Consider the following 13,267-nt stretch of genomic DNA (forward strand, 5'->3'; position numbering starts at 1 on the left):
TCTGTTATTCCAATCACATCATAGTTCCCTGACTGTGCCAGGACTTCCAGTTCTCCCTGCTTGTTTCCCAGGCTTCTTGCATTTGTGTATAGGCACTTAAGATAACTCAATGATCGTCCCTCTTTCTCAGCATGAGACAGGAGTCCTCCCCTGTTGCGCTCTCCTGCTTGTGCTTCCTCCCAGGATCCCATTTCCCCACTTACCTCAGGGCTTTGGTCTCCTTCCCCCGGTGAACCTAGTTTAAAGCCCTCCTCACTAGGTTAGCCAGCCTGCTGGCGAAGATGCTCTTCCCTCTCTTCGTTAGGTGGAGCCCGTCTCTGCCTAGCACTCCTTCTTCTTGGAACACCATCCCATGGTCGAAGAATCCAAAGCCTTCTCTCCGACACCACCTGCGTAGCCATTCGTTGACTTCCACGATTCGACGGTCTCTACCCCGGCCTTTTCCTTGCACAGGGAGGATGGACGAGAACACCACTTGCGCCTCAAACTCCTTTATCCTTCTTCCCAGAGCCACGTAGTCTGCAGTGATCCGCTCAAGGTCATTCTTGGCAGTATCATTGGTGCCCACGTGGAGAAGCAGGAAGGGGTAGCGATCCGAGGGCTTGATGAGTCTCGGCAGTCTATCAGTTTTGAGAAGCTCCAGAGCAGAGGAAGGGTAAACCCTTGGAGGGAACCTGGCTGGAGAGATGAGCTGCAGTAGGTGGCAGAGGGAGATGGAAGAAGCAAGTCCAGGGGACGTGGCATCGGGATGCCCAAGCAAGCTTTACCTGGAAACATGCAGGGTGTGGGCAGAGATCCCAGGGACACAGTAGATCAGCCATCCCCCCATGCCTCTCAGGCATTCATGCTGAGATTCTTGAAGCCAAAGAGTGTCTGAGCAGCTGGCGCAGGCAAGGAGGAGATTATGCCTTTGCCTGTGTTACAGGCCCAGGCACAAGGCAAGGCTCCAGGGTCAGCTGCTCAGGTTCTTCTTGCAGCACACACCATGCTACCTTAATCCTTTATGCACAACCCTTAGGAGCTTAGTGCCTTGCAGCTATGGGATGCCCTGAGGCACATTGGGGGCAGCTTGCCCGGTGTGGGGAAGAGCTCTTGCGTTGCTGCTATGGCCCCACAGACCCGTGGGAACCTCAGATTTGTGCTAGTCCAAGGAGGATCAGCAAACACCGAGCTAATGGGGGATCATGAGGGAGACAGGCAGGAGTACTGCCTGAGGCAGTGCTATTGAAGCCAAAGGCCAATGCTAGCACAAGAACAAATGGGGATAAACTGGCCTTGAACACGCTCAGGCTGGAAATGAGAAGAGGGCTTCCAACCATCAGAGGAGGGAAGTTCTGGAGCAGCCTCCCAATATGGGGTTGTGAGGGCAAACACCCTAACTGATTTAAGATGGAGCATGATAAGTTTATAATGCGATTATATGACAGGGCTGCCTGCAATAGCAGGAGATGGAACTTGGTGACTCATCAGGTCCTTTCCAGTCCTGTAGTCTATAGCAGGCAGAAGCTCTGGATGAGGCACATTTGCATCTCACAGGATCACCCGGAAAGAGCAGCACAGCAGAGGGCCTGGTGCCAGAGCTATGCACCAACTGGCCCCTACTAGCAGGCTCTGTGGAGAATCTGGGAGCAGTGCCAGGGTCAGCACACACAGGGCTCCTGGAAGGGGCTAATTGATGGCTCCATTTTATCTCTTGTTACTCAGCACACAGGCCTGGCACTCCCAACCCACTCCTAATGGAACAAGTCCAATTCCCAGCCTGATCCGACCCCTTCATCACATGGGCTCAAGCACTCCCAGTCCACCCACCTTGGCACAGGCTGTCCCGGGCTATCACTGGCTCTGTCAAGTCACAAAGCAGATGGCAGAGAGACAGGGGGATTGTGTGAGGTATTGGCAGAGGCAACTTCTTTCTCTGGATCAGAGGAGCTGAAGTACAAAGCAATGAAAATAGCAGAATGAGCAGCTAGGCAGGTCAGATTCACCTTTTGGAATCCTGCAGGAATGTGGAGAATCCTGTTCATAGGGGTAGCTGCACAAGAAAGATGTCTGTGAAAAGGGTCAAGAAGGGACGCATGCAAGAGACAGTGGTGTATGCATGTGACAAGTAAGTATTGTCTATAAGGGGGTGTATGAGTTGAGGCCTTGTGTGAGTGGCATGTGTGTGTTGGCATGCATGTTTGCACAGACATTTAAGCCATGGCAGGGGAGGGCTGAATGCACAGAGGCCAGACAGCCATTCTACTGGGCAATCCCATTTCCACATTTCAGAGGGACAAGAGCAGGAGCTGCTGTGCTATGGTGTATCACTCCTTTCCTGACACTTCCCCAGGTACCAGATGGGCTCACAGATTCACTTTCATAGATTCATAGATTCCAAGGCCAGAGGGGCCCACTGTGATCATCTAGTCTGTCCCGCTGTATAATACAGGTCAGAGACCTGCCCTCAAATAATTCCTAGAGAAGATCTCTTAGAAAAACATCCAATCTTAATTAAAAAATTGTCAGTGACGGAGAATTGACTGTGACCCTTGGTAAATTATTCCAGTGGTTAATTACCCTCATTGTTAAAAATTTACACCTTATTTCCAGTCTGAATTTGTCTAGCTTCAGCTTCCAGCTACTGGATCGTGTAATTCTTTCTCTGCTAGACTGAAGAGCCCATTATTAAATATGTGCTCCCCATATAGGTATTTACAGACTATAATCACATCCCCCCATTAACCTTCTCTTTGTTAAGCTAAATAGATTGAGCTCCTTCAGTCTATCACTGTAAGGCACTATAAGGTTTTCTAATGTGTTAACCATTCTTGTGGCTCTGCTGTGAACTCTCTCCAATTTATCAACATTGTTCTTGAACTGTGAACACCAGAACTGGACACAGTATTCCACGAGTGGTTGCAGCAGTGCAAAATACAGAGGTAAAATAACCTCTCTGCTCCTATTCGAGAGTCCCGTGTGTCTAAGAATCACATTAGCCCTTTTGTCAGTGTCACACTGGGGGCTCATGACCCACAAACCTTTTCCAGAGTCACTGCTTCCCAGGATAGCCCCCCCATCCTGTAACTATGGCCTACATTCTTTGTTCCTAGATGCATACACTTATATTTTGCCATATTAAAATGCATATTGTTTGCTTAACATAAGAACAGCCATACTGGATGAGACCAGTGGTTCATTTAGTCCAGTATCCTGTCTTCCAATAATGGCCAATTTCAAGTACTTCAGAGGGAATGAACAGAATAGGTGAGTGATCATCAAGTGATCCATTCCCTGTCATCCACTTCCAGTTTCGCACAATCAGAGGCTAGGGACACCCAGATCATGAGGTTGCATCCGTAACCATCTTGGCTAATAACCATTGTGCCCACCTTACCGAGCGATCCAGACTGCTCTGTAACAGTGACCCATCCTTTTCATTATTTACAACTCCCCCAATTTTTATGCAATCTTCCAACTTTATCAGTGATGATTTTATGTTTTCTTCCAGGTCATTAATAAAAATGTTAAATAGCGTAGGGTCAAGAACCGATCTCTGCAGGACCCCACTAGAGAAACACACCTGTTTGATGAGTTCCTGTTTACAATTACATTTTCAGACCTATCAGTTAGCCATCTATTTAATGTATGACATGTTTAATTTACGTCTTTGTAGTTTTTTAATCCAAGTATCATGCCATACCAAGTCAAATGCCTTACAGAAGTCTAAGCATCAACACTGTCACCTTTATCAACCAAATTTATAATCTCATCAAAAAAGATATCAAGTTAGTATGTCAGGATCTATTTTCCATAAACTGGTGTTAACTGGCATTAATAATACTAACCTCCTTTAATTCTTTATTAATCAAATCCCATATCAGCCGCTCCATTATCTTGCCTGGACTGGATATCAGAATGACAGACCTATAATTACTTGGGTCATCCTGTTTACCCTTTCTAAATATTGGCACAACTTTAGCTTTCTTCCAGTCTTCTGAAACTTCGCTGGTGTTCCAGACTAACTGAAAAACAACATTAACAGCCCAGCAAGCTCCTCAGTCAGATCTTTGAAAACTCTTGGATGCAAGTTATCTGGACCTACTGATTTAAGAATGTCAAATATTAGTAGCAGCTATTTAACAAGGAAAGAGTGTTATCATCTTATGGAAAGCAGTCTCATCATATATTTTTTTCTCAAATACAGAACAGAAATATTAATTGAACACTTTTGCATTTTCTGAATTATTACTGATAAATCTACTATTTTGATCAAATTATGGACCAATACCACTGTCCAGTTTCTTTTTGTTCCTAATGTACTTTGAAAATTCTCTCTTATTTTCCTTTACTCTGATAGCCATAGATTTAGCCTTTTGTCCCTTTGGCTCCCTTATCAATTTTCTACAATTCCCAGCCTCTTATTTATATTCATTACTATTACTATTAACTTCCATTTGTTATATATTATTATTTTTATTTTTTGTAGTTGCCTTCACTTGTCCTCTAAACGAGGCCATTTTTAAAACCAATATGGCCTTCTTCCTCAATTGTGGCTTTTTGGATGGGCATCTAGTATCATGTTCTTAAACAATTCTCAATTACAATCCATATTTTTCTGGTTAAATTCTTCCTCCTAGGTCACGTGGCTCATAATTGTTTTCAGCTTTATTAATTGGCCATAGCACCAAGAATAAATATTATGCTCTGGACCAGGGATCGGCAACCTTTGGCACCTGGCGGCAAGCACATCCCTCAGCCCGCGCTGCTTCCCGCAGCCCCCATTGGCCTGGAGCGGCGAACCGTGGCCAGCGGGAGCTGCAATCTGCCAAACCTGCGGACGCGGCAGGTAAACAAATTGGCCCGGCCCACCAGGGTGCTTACCCTGGCAGGCCGGGTGCCAAAGGTTGCCGATCCCTGGTCTGGACTTTATCCTTTTGCACATTATAATGCAGAAAAGGCAAAAGTGTTCAATTAATATTTCTGTTCTGTATCTGAGAAAAAAACATATGATGAGACTGCTTTCCATAAGATGATAACACTCTTTCCTTTCCACTAGTATCTTGGTCTGCAAAGCATGCTGTGTGGTTTTTTACTGTGGTCTTTGGTCAGTTCAAGGAGCTGCCTATTGCTAAGGCTGTTCATCAGTCTGGATATTGCAGAGCCACTGGATGATCCAGGAATATGTCTGTTCGGGTATTGCAAGGGTCCTTAGTTAGTCTGGGAAGCTGCTTGTCAAGGTGTTGCAAGGTCTGTTATTTGGACAATGGTTAATCTGCAGAGTTGTCTATGTGGTTGTCACAGGGACCAATTGGGACCAGCTGTCTATCTGGACAGTGTAGGTTTCAGGATGTAATTTAAAATAAATTATTATTATAGGATAGGTACTGCAGGTAGCAAACCCTGTCTTAAGCTAGCCCAACACTTTGTATTATAAGACCCCATTTTCAGGTGCTTGTAACTTTGTCAAACTTTTAACTATTAGGGCTTAAATATTCCCTGACCAGCATCTGCCTCAGGCTGAATATTTTGAGAAAGTTTCAGCAAAACCAGTTCAGTCATTTCGGAGAATGAAGTTAGGGGAAATATGTTGTTTTCCCCACGATAAAAAAATGCCTACTGCCATTTAGTTGAGAAACTCTAGCACTTCTATGCTTTTGAGTAGGAACTTCTTGCAATCCCCTGCCTCACTTGCTACACACTTGCTATAGAAACTCCCTTGGGACTGCCACCTGATGTGCTGGGACTACCTCTGAGCCCATTTTCCCTGACAGCTTGGGACTTCAGTACCCTGCCTTGTTGAGCCAGACACACTAGCCTGCTGCAAACACAGACCCAGGTCTTAACGACGTCCCCCAAAAGCTGCAGGCTTAACTGAAAACAGCGTAAGAAGTGCTCTTGTTCTAGCACCCAGATACCCAATTCCCAATGGGATCCAAACTCCAAATAAATCCGGTTTACTCTGTATAAAGCTTATACAGGGTAAACTCATAAATTGTTCGCCCTCTATAACACTGATAGAGAGATATGCACAGCTGTTTGCTCCCCCAGGAATTAATTACTTGCTCTGGGTTAATTAATAAGTAAAAAGTGATTTTATTAAATATAAAAGGTAGGACTTAAGTGGTTCCAAGTAATAACAGACAGAACAAAGTAAGTTACCAAGCAAAATAAAATAAAACACGCAAGTCTAAGATTAATACAATAGGAAACTAAATGCAGGTAAATGCAAGCTTCTTTGACAGACTAGACTCCTTCCTAGTCTAGATCTAGCAATCACTCACGCCCCCAGAGTTACTGTCCTCTGTTCCAGTTTATTTCAGGCATCTTGTTGGGGTGGAGAGGCTATCTTTTGAGCCAGCTGAAGACAAAATGGAGAGGTTTCCAGGGCCTTTTATCTTCTCTCTCTTGTGCAACATCACAGCCACAAGATGGGGTCTCTAGCCACCTGGGCAAGTCACATGTCTATGAATGATTCAGCTTTTTGCAGGCCGATGCCATTGTTAAACTCAGATGTGGATTGGCATCTCCCAAAGTCAATTGTTAGTTAAGTACTCCCAATTACTTGAATAACCCCTTCACACTATGTTGACCAAATCTGTTTTATGTGCTTCCTATAGCCAAACACTCTAAATACAAGCATAGAGCCAACACTCATAACTTCAGATATAAAAATGATACATGCATACAGATAGGATGAATATATTCAGTAGATCATAACTTTGCAAGAATATGTTACATGGCATATCTAGCATAAAACATATTCCAGTTATGTCATATTTACACTCATAAGCATATTTCTATAAAACATGGGGTGCAACGTCACACATACCTTATAGTTTCTGCAACAAATGTGGTGGGACTCCTACAGACTACAGAGCATTATCCATCCAGTGCACTGAATGAGGCAAGGGTTCTGTGAAAAAAATGGTATGGGATTATGTAATTAAAGACTGCATCATAATACACGCAGGGAGCTAAATTAAGGTTGCATGGACAACCCTAATTCTGACATTACTTACCTTTTGAGTGCTTGACTTTGTAACCTTCGTAATGTTCTTTAACATAATTTTAAAAATGTAATTATTATTATGTTTATTATGATGGTACATAAAGATCCTGATCAAGAATGGAAGCCCATTGTTCTAGGCTCTGTACAAACACAAAGGAAGAAATGCCTCCAGTACCAAAATCTTAAAATATAATTTGTCTGTTGTAGAGGCTTGAATATGGTCTTGAATAACAATCCATCTGGGTGTTGTTGGGAACCAGTGTGGAATCTGGGAGCTGTCTGGGGTTTGAAGGGATTATTGTTTGTCAATAACAATAGTCTTGTGTCTGGGTACTATGAGGACTTTGGCTGAGTCTGAGGAGTCACCTGTTTGAGTGCTGTGAGGATTGGTGCTGCTCTCTGGAGCTTGTCTATCTAGATACGGTAGGAGCCAATGTTTGGTCTGGGACAGCCCCCAGTCTTGGTGGTGGCGTGTTTATATGGAGTTTGGGAAAACAATTGCCTTGGTTTTGTAGGAGTTATTCTAGTATGTTCTAGGGCCATTGTTTGGTTTCTGGAGCCCACTGTCCGGATATAGTAGAAGCAGTTAATTCTGGAGGGAGCTGTCCATATGGGTATTTTAGGAACCATTGTTTGGTGCCAGGGGAGTCATCTGTCCAGGTGTTGTAAAGATGAGTGTTGGTTCTGGGGAGCTGTGTGTGTGTGTGTGTTGTTGGGACCCGTGAGACATCTGTCTTTTTATTGTGGTGGTCAGCACTAGTTCTGAGGATCCTTCTGTGAAGGTGTTGTAGGGATGGTGTTAGGTTTTGGGAGCTGTCCATCTGGGTGTTGTAGGAGGTCAATATTGGGTCCAGGGAGCCATTTCTGTGTATGTTGTATGGACAGTGTTGGGTTCAGGGAGCCATCTGTATTAGTGTTTAGGAATAGGTAATGGGTCTTGTGTGCCAGCTGTCCGGTTTTGTAGATATCGTGTTGGGACCCAGGAGCCACCTTTGTTGGAGTCATAGGGTCAGCATTGGATCCCTGTAGCTGTCTACCTGGGTTTTGCTGTGATGATGTTGGGGTCCTGGAAGCCTCTGTCAGCACGTTCTAGTGATGATGCTGGGGCTCAGAAGCTGTCTGGGTGTTGGAGGGATAGTGTTGGTGCTCGGGAGCGACTGTCTGGGTGTTGGGGGTATACTCTTGGGGCTCAGAAACTGTCTATTGGAATGTTGGAGGGATGGGGTAGGGTCCCAGAAGCTGTCAGTCTGGGTGTCATAGGGACTGATGTGGGGCCCAGGGAACTCTCTGTGTGTATGTATTTTCATCCCTTACTCTCCAGCAACTTGATCTCTAGGATTTCTCTCCTCAGTGATCTGCTCCAATTCATTGCTTCCTCTTGTGGAAGTAGGCACCATTCCAGCAGCCTTCCTCAAGGGATGGAAAGTGAAATTCGTGCTTTGCTGTGCGGGAGGCAAAGCTCTCTGACCTGTGTCCATGTGCAGTGATAGGAAGGCAAGGATCTTAACAAAGCTAGTATGGGGAACTCAGGGAGGCCGCATTGCTGTCAACTCCTTCCCTAAGGAAGGAACCTTTGTGCTCCCTTTGACAGTGTAAGGCAGATGCTGCGCCCAAGGCTGTCCGCTGGGTGAGGTGGTGGGTTGGGAGAACAGGCTGCTGTCTGGATGGTGTAATATCCAGATCTGGTGTGACAGACCCAGATCAGTGGGGTACTGGAGTCTGGTAGAGGGCAAATATACTGGTCACTGGATGAGTGGTTTTCTGTTCCCTGAGTGACCAGAGCAGGGATTGCACTAGAGTAATCAGGAACCTGCTAGAACCAGTTAAGGCAGGCAGGCTAATTAGGACACCTGGAGCCAATTAAGAAGAAGCTGCTAGAATCAATTAAGGCAGGCTAATCAGGGCACCTGGGTTTTAAAAGGAGCTCACTTCAGTTTGTGGTGTGAGTGTGAGGAACTGGGAGCAAGAGGCGCAAGGAGTTGAGAGTGAGAGGGTGTGCTGTTGGAGGACTGAGGAGCACAAGCGTTATCAGACACCAGGAGGAAGGTCCTGTGGTGAGAATAAGGAAGGTGTTTGGAGGAGGCCATGGGGAAGTAGCCCAGGGAGTTGTAGCTGTCATGCAGCTGTTACAGGAGGCACTATAGACAGCTGCAGTCCACAGGGCCCTGGGCTGGAACCCGGAGTAGAGGGCGGGCCCGGGTTCCCCCCAAACCTCCCAATTGACCTGGACTGTGGGTTCTTCCAGAGGGGAAGGTCTCTGGGCTGTTCCCCAACCCACATAGTGAATCTCTGAGGCAAGAAAATCCGCCAATAAGCGCAGGACCCACCAAGATAGAGAAGGAACTTTGTCACACTGGTGTCAGCGGTGGGATCTTGGGGTGCACAGCACGGCAGAAGAAGGAGGGTGATTTACAAAAAAAAAAAAGGGAGAGGGTTTATTTTTTTTCACCACAATGGATGACGTAGTGCGGGCACTGATACAAGCTATGGCGGCCCAGCAGGAGGCTACCCGTGTCCAGGCAGCCGCCCAACAGGAGGCAGTGCGGCTGCAGCAAGAGACTAATGACCTGCTGATGGACCAGGCTGCTCAAGACCGAGCTATGCTGCGGGAACTGGTAAACCAGGTAAAGTCCCTTACAGAGTTGAATCGCGGCCATGATGGGACGCGGCTCATACGGGCCAGCCATTGGCTGCAGAAAATGACACGGGAGGATGCTGTAGAGGCATACCTTCTGGCCTTTGAGAGGACAGCCCTATGGGAGGCCTGGCCTCAAGATCAGTGGTCTGGCATCCTTGCCCCATTCCTGTGTGGGGAGGCCCAGAAGGCCTACCATGATCTTCCTGAAGAGGCTGCAGCAGACTACCCCCACCTGAAAGCAGAGATCCTGGCCAGATCTGGGGTAACAACAGTAGTGCGGGCCCTGCAGCATCATGGTTGGAGGTACCAGGAAGACAAAACCCTGCGGTCCCAATTGTATGACCTCATCCATCTCGCACGAAAGTGGTTGCAAACAGAGTCCCGGAGTCCAGAAGAGATACTAGCGGTTCTGGTCATCGACCGATACATGAGGGGACTACCACCAGACCTTCGTGCCTGGGTAAGCCAGAATGAACCCTCCACCTATGACGAGGTTGTCGCCCTGGTAGAGAGGCGAAGGACAGCGAGGGAGCTGACCTGACCAGTTAAGGAAGAGGCACCCCGGGTTAAACTAGCAGCACCAAGCCCTAAAGTTCGGGTGACTGGGCCACCAGGAGGGCCCAGGTGCAAAAAAGAGTGAGGCTGAAGGCCCATCAGAGGCCACAAAGAGTCGGAGCACTGAGAGATAAGAGGATCGTGATGTTAGACTGCCCAAACCAAGAGACCGGAGAATGCCTAGGGCTCTATACAGATGTTATGCCTGCGGGGAATGGGGACACATAGCTGCACAGTGTCCCAATGCTGAGGAGCCTATGCAGGGTAACCTGGGGAACTGGGCAGATCCATGCTCCCTAATCCACCTTGTGGGGGGTCTCACTAACCCCACATATGTAAACCAGACCAGTGAAACTAAATGGGGTAGGGACCACAGCACTGGTCAATTCGGGGAGTGCTATCACGCTTATCTCAGGGAAGCTCGTGAAGCGTAGTCAGCTGCTGCAGGCTAAACTTACGGGGATAACATGTGTCCATGGGACAGTTAGTTACTACCCCACCATACCAGTAAAAATCGAGATCCAAGGGAACACTACTGAGGTAGCAGCAGGTGTAGTCCCTAAACTCCCATACCCTGTGCTCATAGGGAGGGACTTCCCAGGGTTTGGAAACTTACTCCCAGTAGGGGGATTGGAGAAAAATGGGGACCCTAAAATTGGTGAGGCATCCACAGCAGACTGTCAACCCCCAATCTGCTCTGAAATATCCCCAGATTTGTTCTCCATTCCCAGACAGGGTAGACAGACAAAAAGGGAAAGAAGGGCAGCTAAGGCCTTCGGAACCCAAATACTGACCCAAAGCCAGAGGGTCGCTCTTGTAGGTAGGCAGATCCACGCAGCTGGAAAGGAGGTCACACAGGAGGGAGAAGCACCTGAGGCTGACCCCCACCCTAATGCTTCTGAACCAGTAGAGGCAACAGAAACTGGGCCCCTAGATCTTGGGCAGATTAGCCCCGGGAGAGGAAATTTTGGACGGGACCAGGTAGAAGACCCAAGGTATGACAACATTAGGAAGGAGGTGACTGAAATAGATGGGGTCCCCGTGGAAGGGAAAACCCAGGGACCAGGACCCTACTTCATAATGAAGAAGGATCTCTTATACCGGGTTGCACCAGTACAGGGCAGAAGGTACAGCAGATCCTAGTGGTACCTCAAAAACACCAGAACACTGTATTAAGTCTTGCTCATAGTCATCTTTTTGGGGGGCATTTGGGGGTAGAGAAGACCCTGACACAAGTCCTATGACGGTTCTTCTGGCCTGGAGTACATGAAAAAGTGCGGTGGTACTGTGCCTCCTGCCCGGAGTGTCAGCTGCACAGTCGCCGTCCCCACTTGAGGGCACCTTTAGTACCCCTTCCCATCATAGAGGTCCCCTTCGAGCGAATAGCCATGGACCTAGTGGGACCCCTGGAGAAAACATCTCGGGGCCACCAATATATACTTGTTGTTTTGGACTATGCTACTTGCTACCCAGAAGCCGTCCCCCTGCGGAACACGGCCTCTAAAACTATACCCAAAGAGCTGGTGGGGATCTTGGCCCAAATGGGGCTACCGAAGGAGATATTAACTGACCAAGGAACCCCATTTATGTCGAAGCTAATGAAGGATCTCTGTATGCTGCTCCATATACATACCCTGAGAACTTCAGTTTACCATCCGCAGACTGATGGGTTGGTAGAAAGGTTTAACCGAACCCTCAAGGCTATAATAAGGAAGGTGGTAAGTCGGGACGGGAAGGATTGGGACACCCTACTACCCTACCTTATGTTCGCTATCCGGGAGGTACCACAGGCCTCAACTGGGTTTTCCCCCTTCGAGTTATTATATGGGCGTCACCCCCATGGCATACTAGATATCGCCAAAGAGATCTGGGAAGAGGAATCCAATGAGGGGAGAAATATAATAGATCATGTAATGCAGATGCAAGACCGGATAGCCCGGGTTACCCCTATTGTACGGGAACATTTGGAGAAGGCACAGGAGGCCCAGCGAACCCATTACAATCACCAGGCAAAAGTGCGACAGTTCCAACCAGGGGATCGGGTTATGGTGTTGGTACCCACGGCAGAAAGCAAGCTTCTGGCCCAATGGCAGGGGCCCTATGAGGTGGTTGAACCCGTGGGGGAAGTAACCTACAAGGTGCAGCAGCCAGGATGCAGAAAACAAGAACAGATTTATCATGTTAACCTTCTGAAACCCTGGCATACACAAGAGGCATGCACAACGGTCCAAAAAGACCTAACCCAGGAAAACAAGCCTTCCAAACAGGTGAGAGCGTCTCCCAATTTAACACCAGACCAGAAGAATGAGGTGTCTGAGATGATCTTCCGGAACCAAGATGTGTTCTTGACAAAACCGGGTCGAACAACCGAGACATATCACCACATCGTCACAAACCCTGGGGCCAGAGTAACAATGAGCCCCTATTGGGTGCCAGCGGCAAAAAGGGAGGAAATAAAAGCAGAAGTAAAAAAAATGCTGGAGTTGGGGATCATCGAAGAATCCCACAGTCAGTGGTCCAGCCCAATCGTGCTGGGGCACAAACCTGATGGCACTACAAGATTTTGCAATGACTTCCGACGACTAAACGAAGTATCCCAGTCAACGTGTACCCCATACCTCACATAGATGAGCTAGTGGATCGTCTGGGTAATGCCCGGTACTTGACTACCCTAGACTTGACAAAGGGGTACTGGCAGATTCCCCTTGCAGAAAACGCAAAGGAAAAGACTGCGTTCTCTACACCAGAGGGTCTTTTTCAATGTACTGTCCTCCCTTTTCGGACTACATGGGGCCCCAGCTACCTTCCAGCGCCTCATGGACAAGCTATTACGCCCGCATAACAGTTATGCTGCTGCCTACTTGGACAATGTGGTCATTCATACCCCAGACTGGGAAACCCACCTGGAGAAGGTGGAGGCAGTCCTCAATACCTTCAGGCGAGCTGGCCTTACAGCAAATCCTGCCAAGTGTGCTGTAGGGTTTACAGAGGCCAGATATCTTGGCTACATTCTGGGAAAAGGTTTGGTAAAACCCCAAGTGAACAAGTTAGAGGCCATTGAAAATTGGCCCCGACCAAGTCGC

At 47.5% G+C, this 13,267-nt stretch overlaps 1 protein-coding gene across 4 annotated transcripts in view; it reads left to right on the forward strand.

The window, feature by feature from the left end:
- Positions 1-13,267, forward strand: part of PCDH1 (protocadherin 1) — a 154,814-nt gene that overhangs the window by 126,587 nt on the left and 14,960 nt on the right. The window lies entirely within an intron of this gene.

The sequence above is a fragment of the Trachemys scripta genome, chromosome 8, assembly GCF_013100865.1.
Source record: "Trachemys scripta elegans isolate TJP31775 chromosome 8, CAS_Tse_1.0, whole genome shotgun sequence".
Classification (NCBI taxonomy): domain Eukaryota; kingdom Metazoa; phylum Chordata; order Testudines; family Emydidae; genus Trachemys; species Trachemys scripta.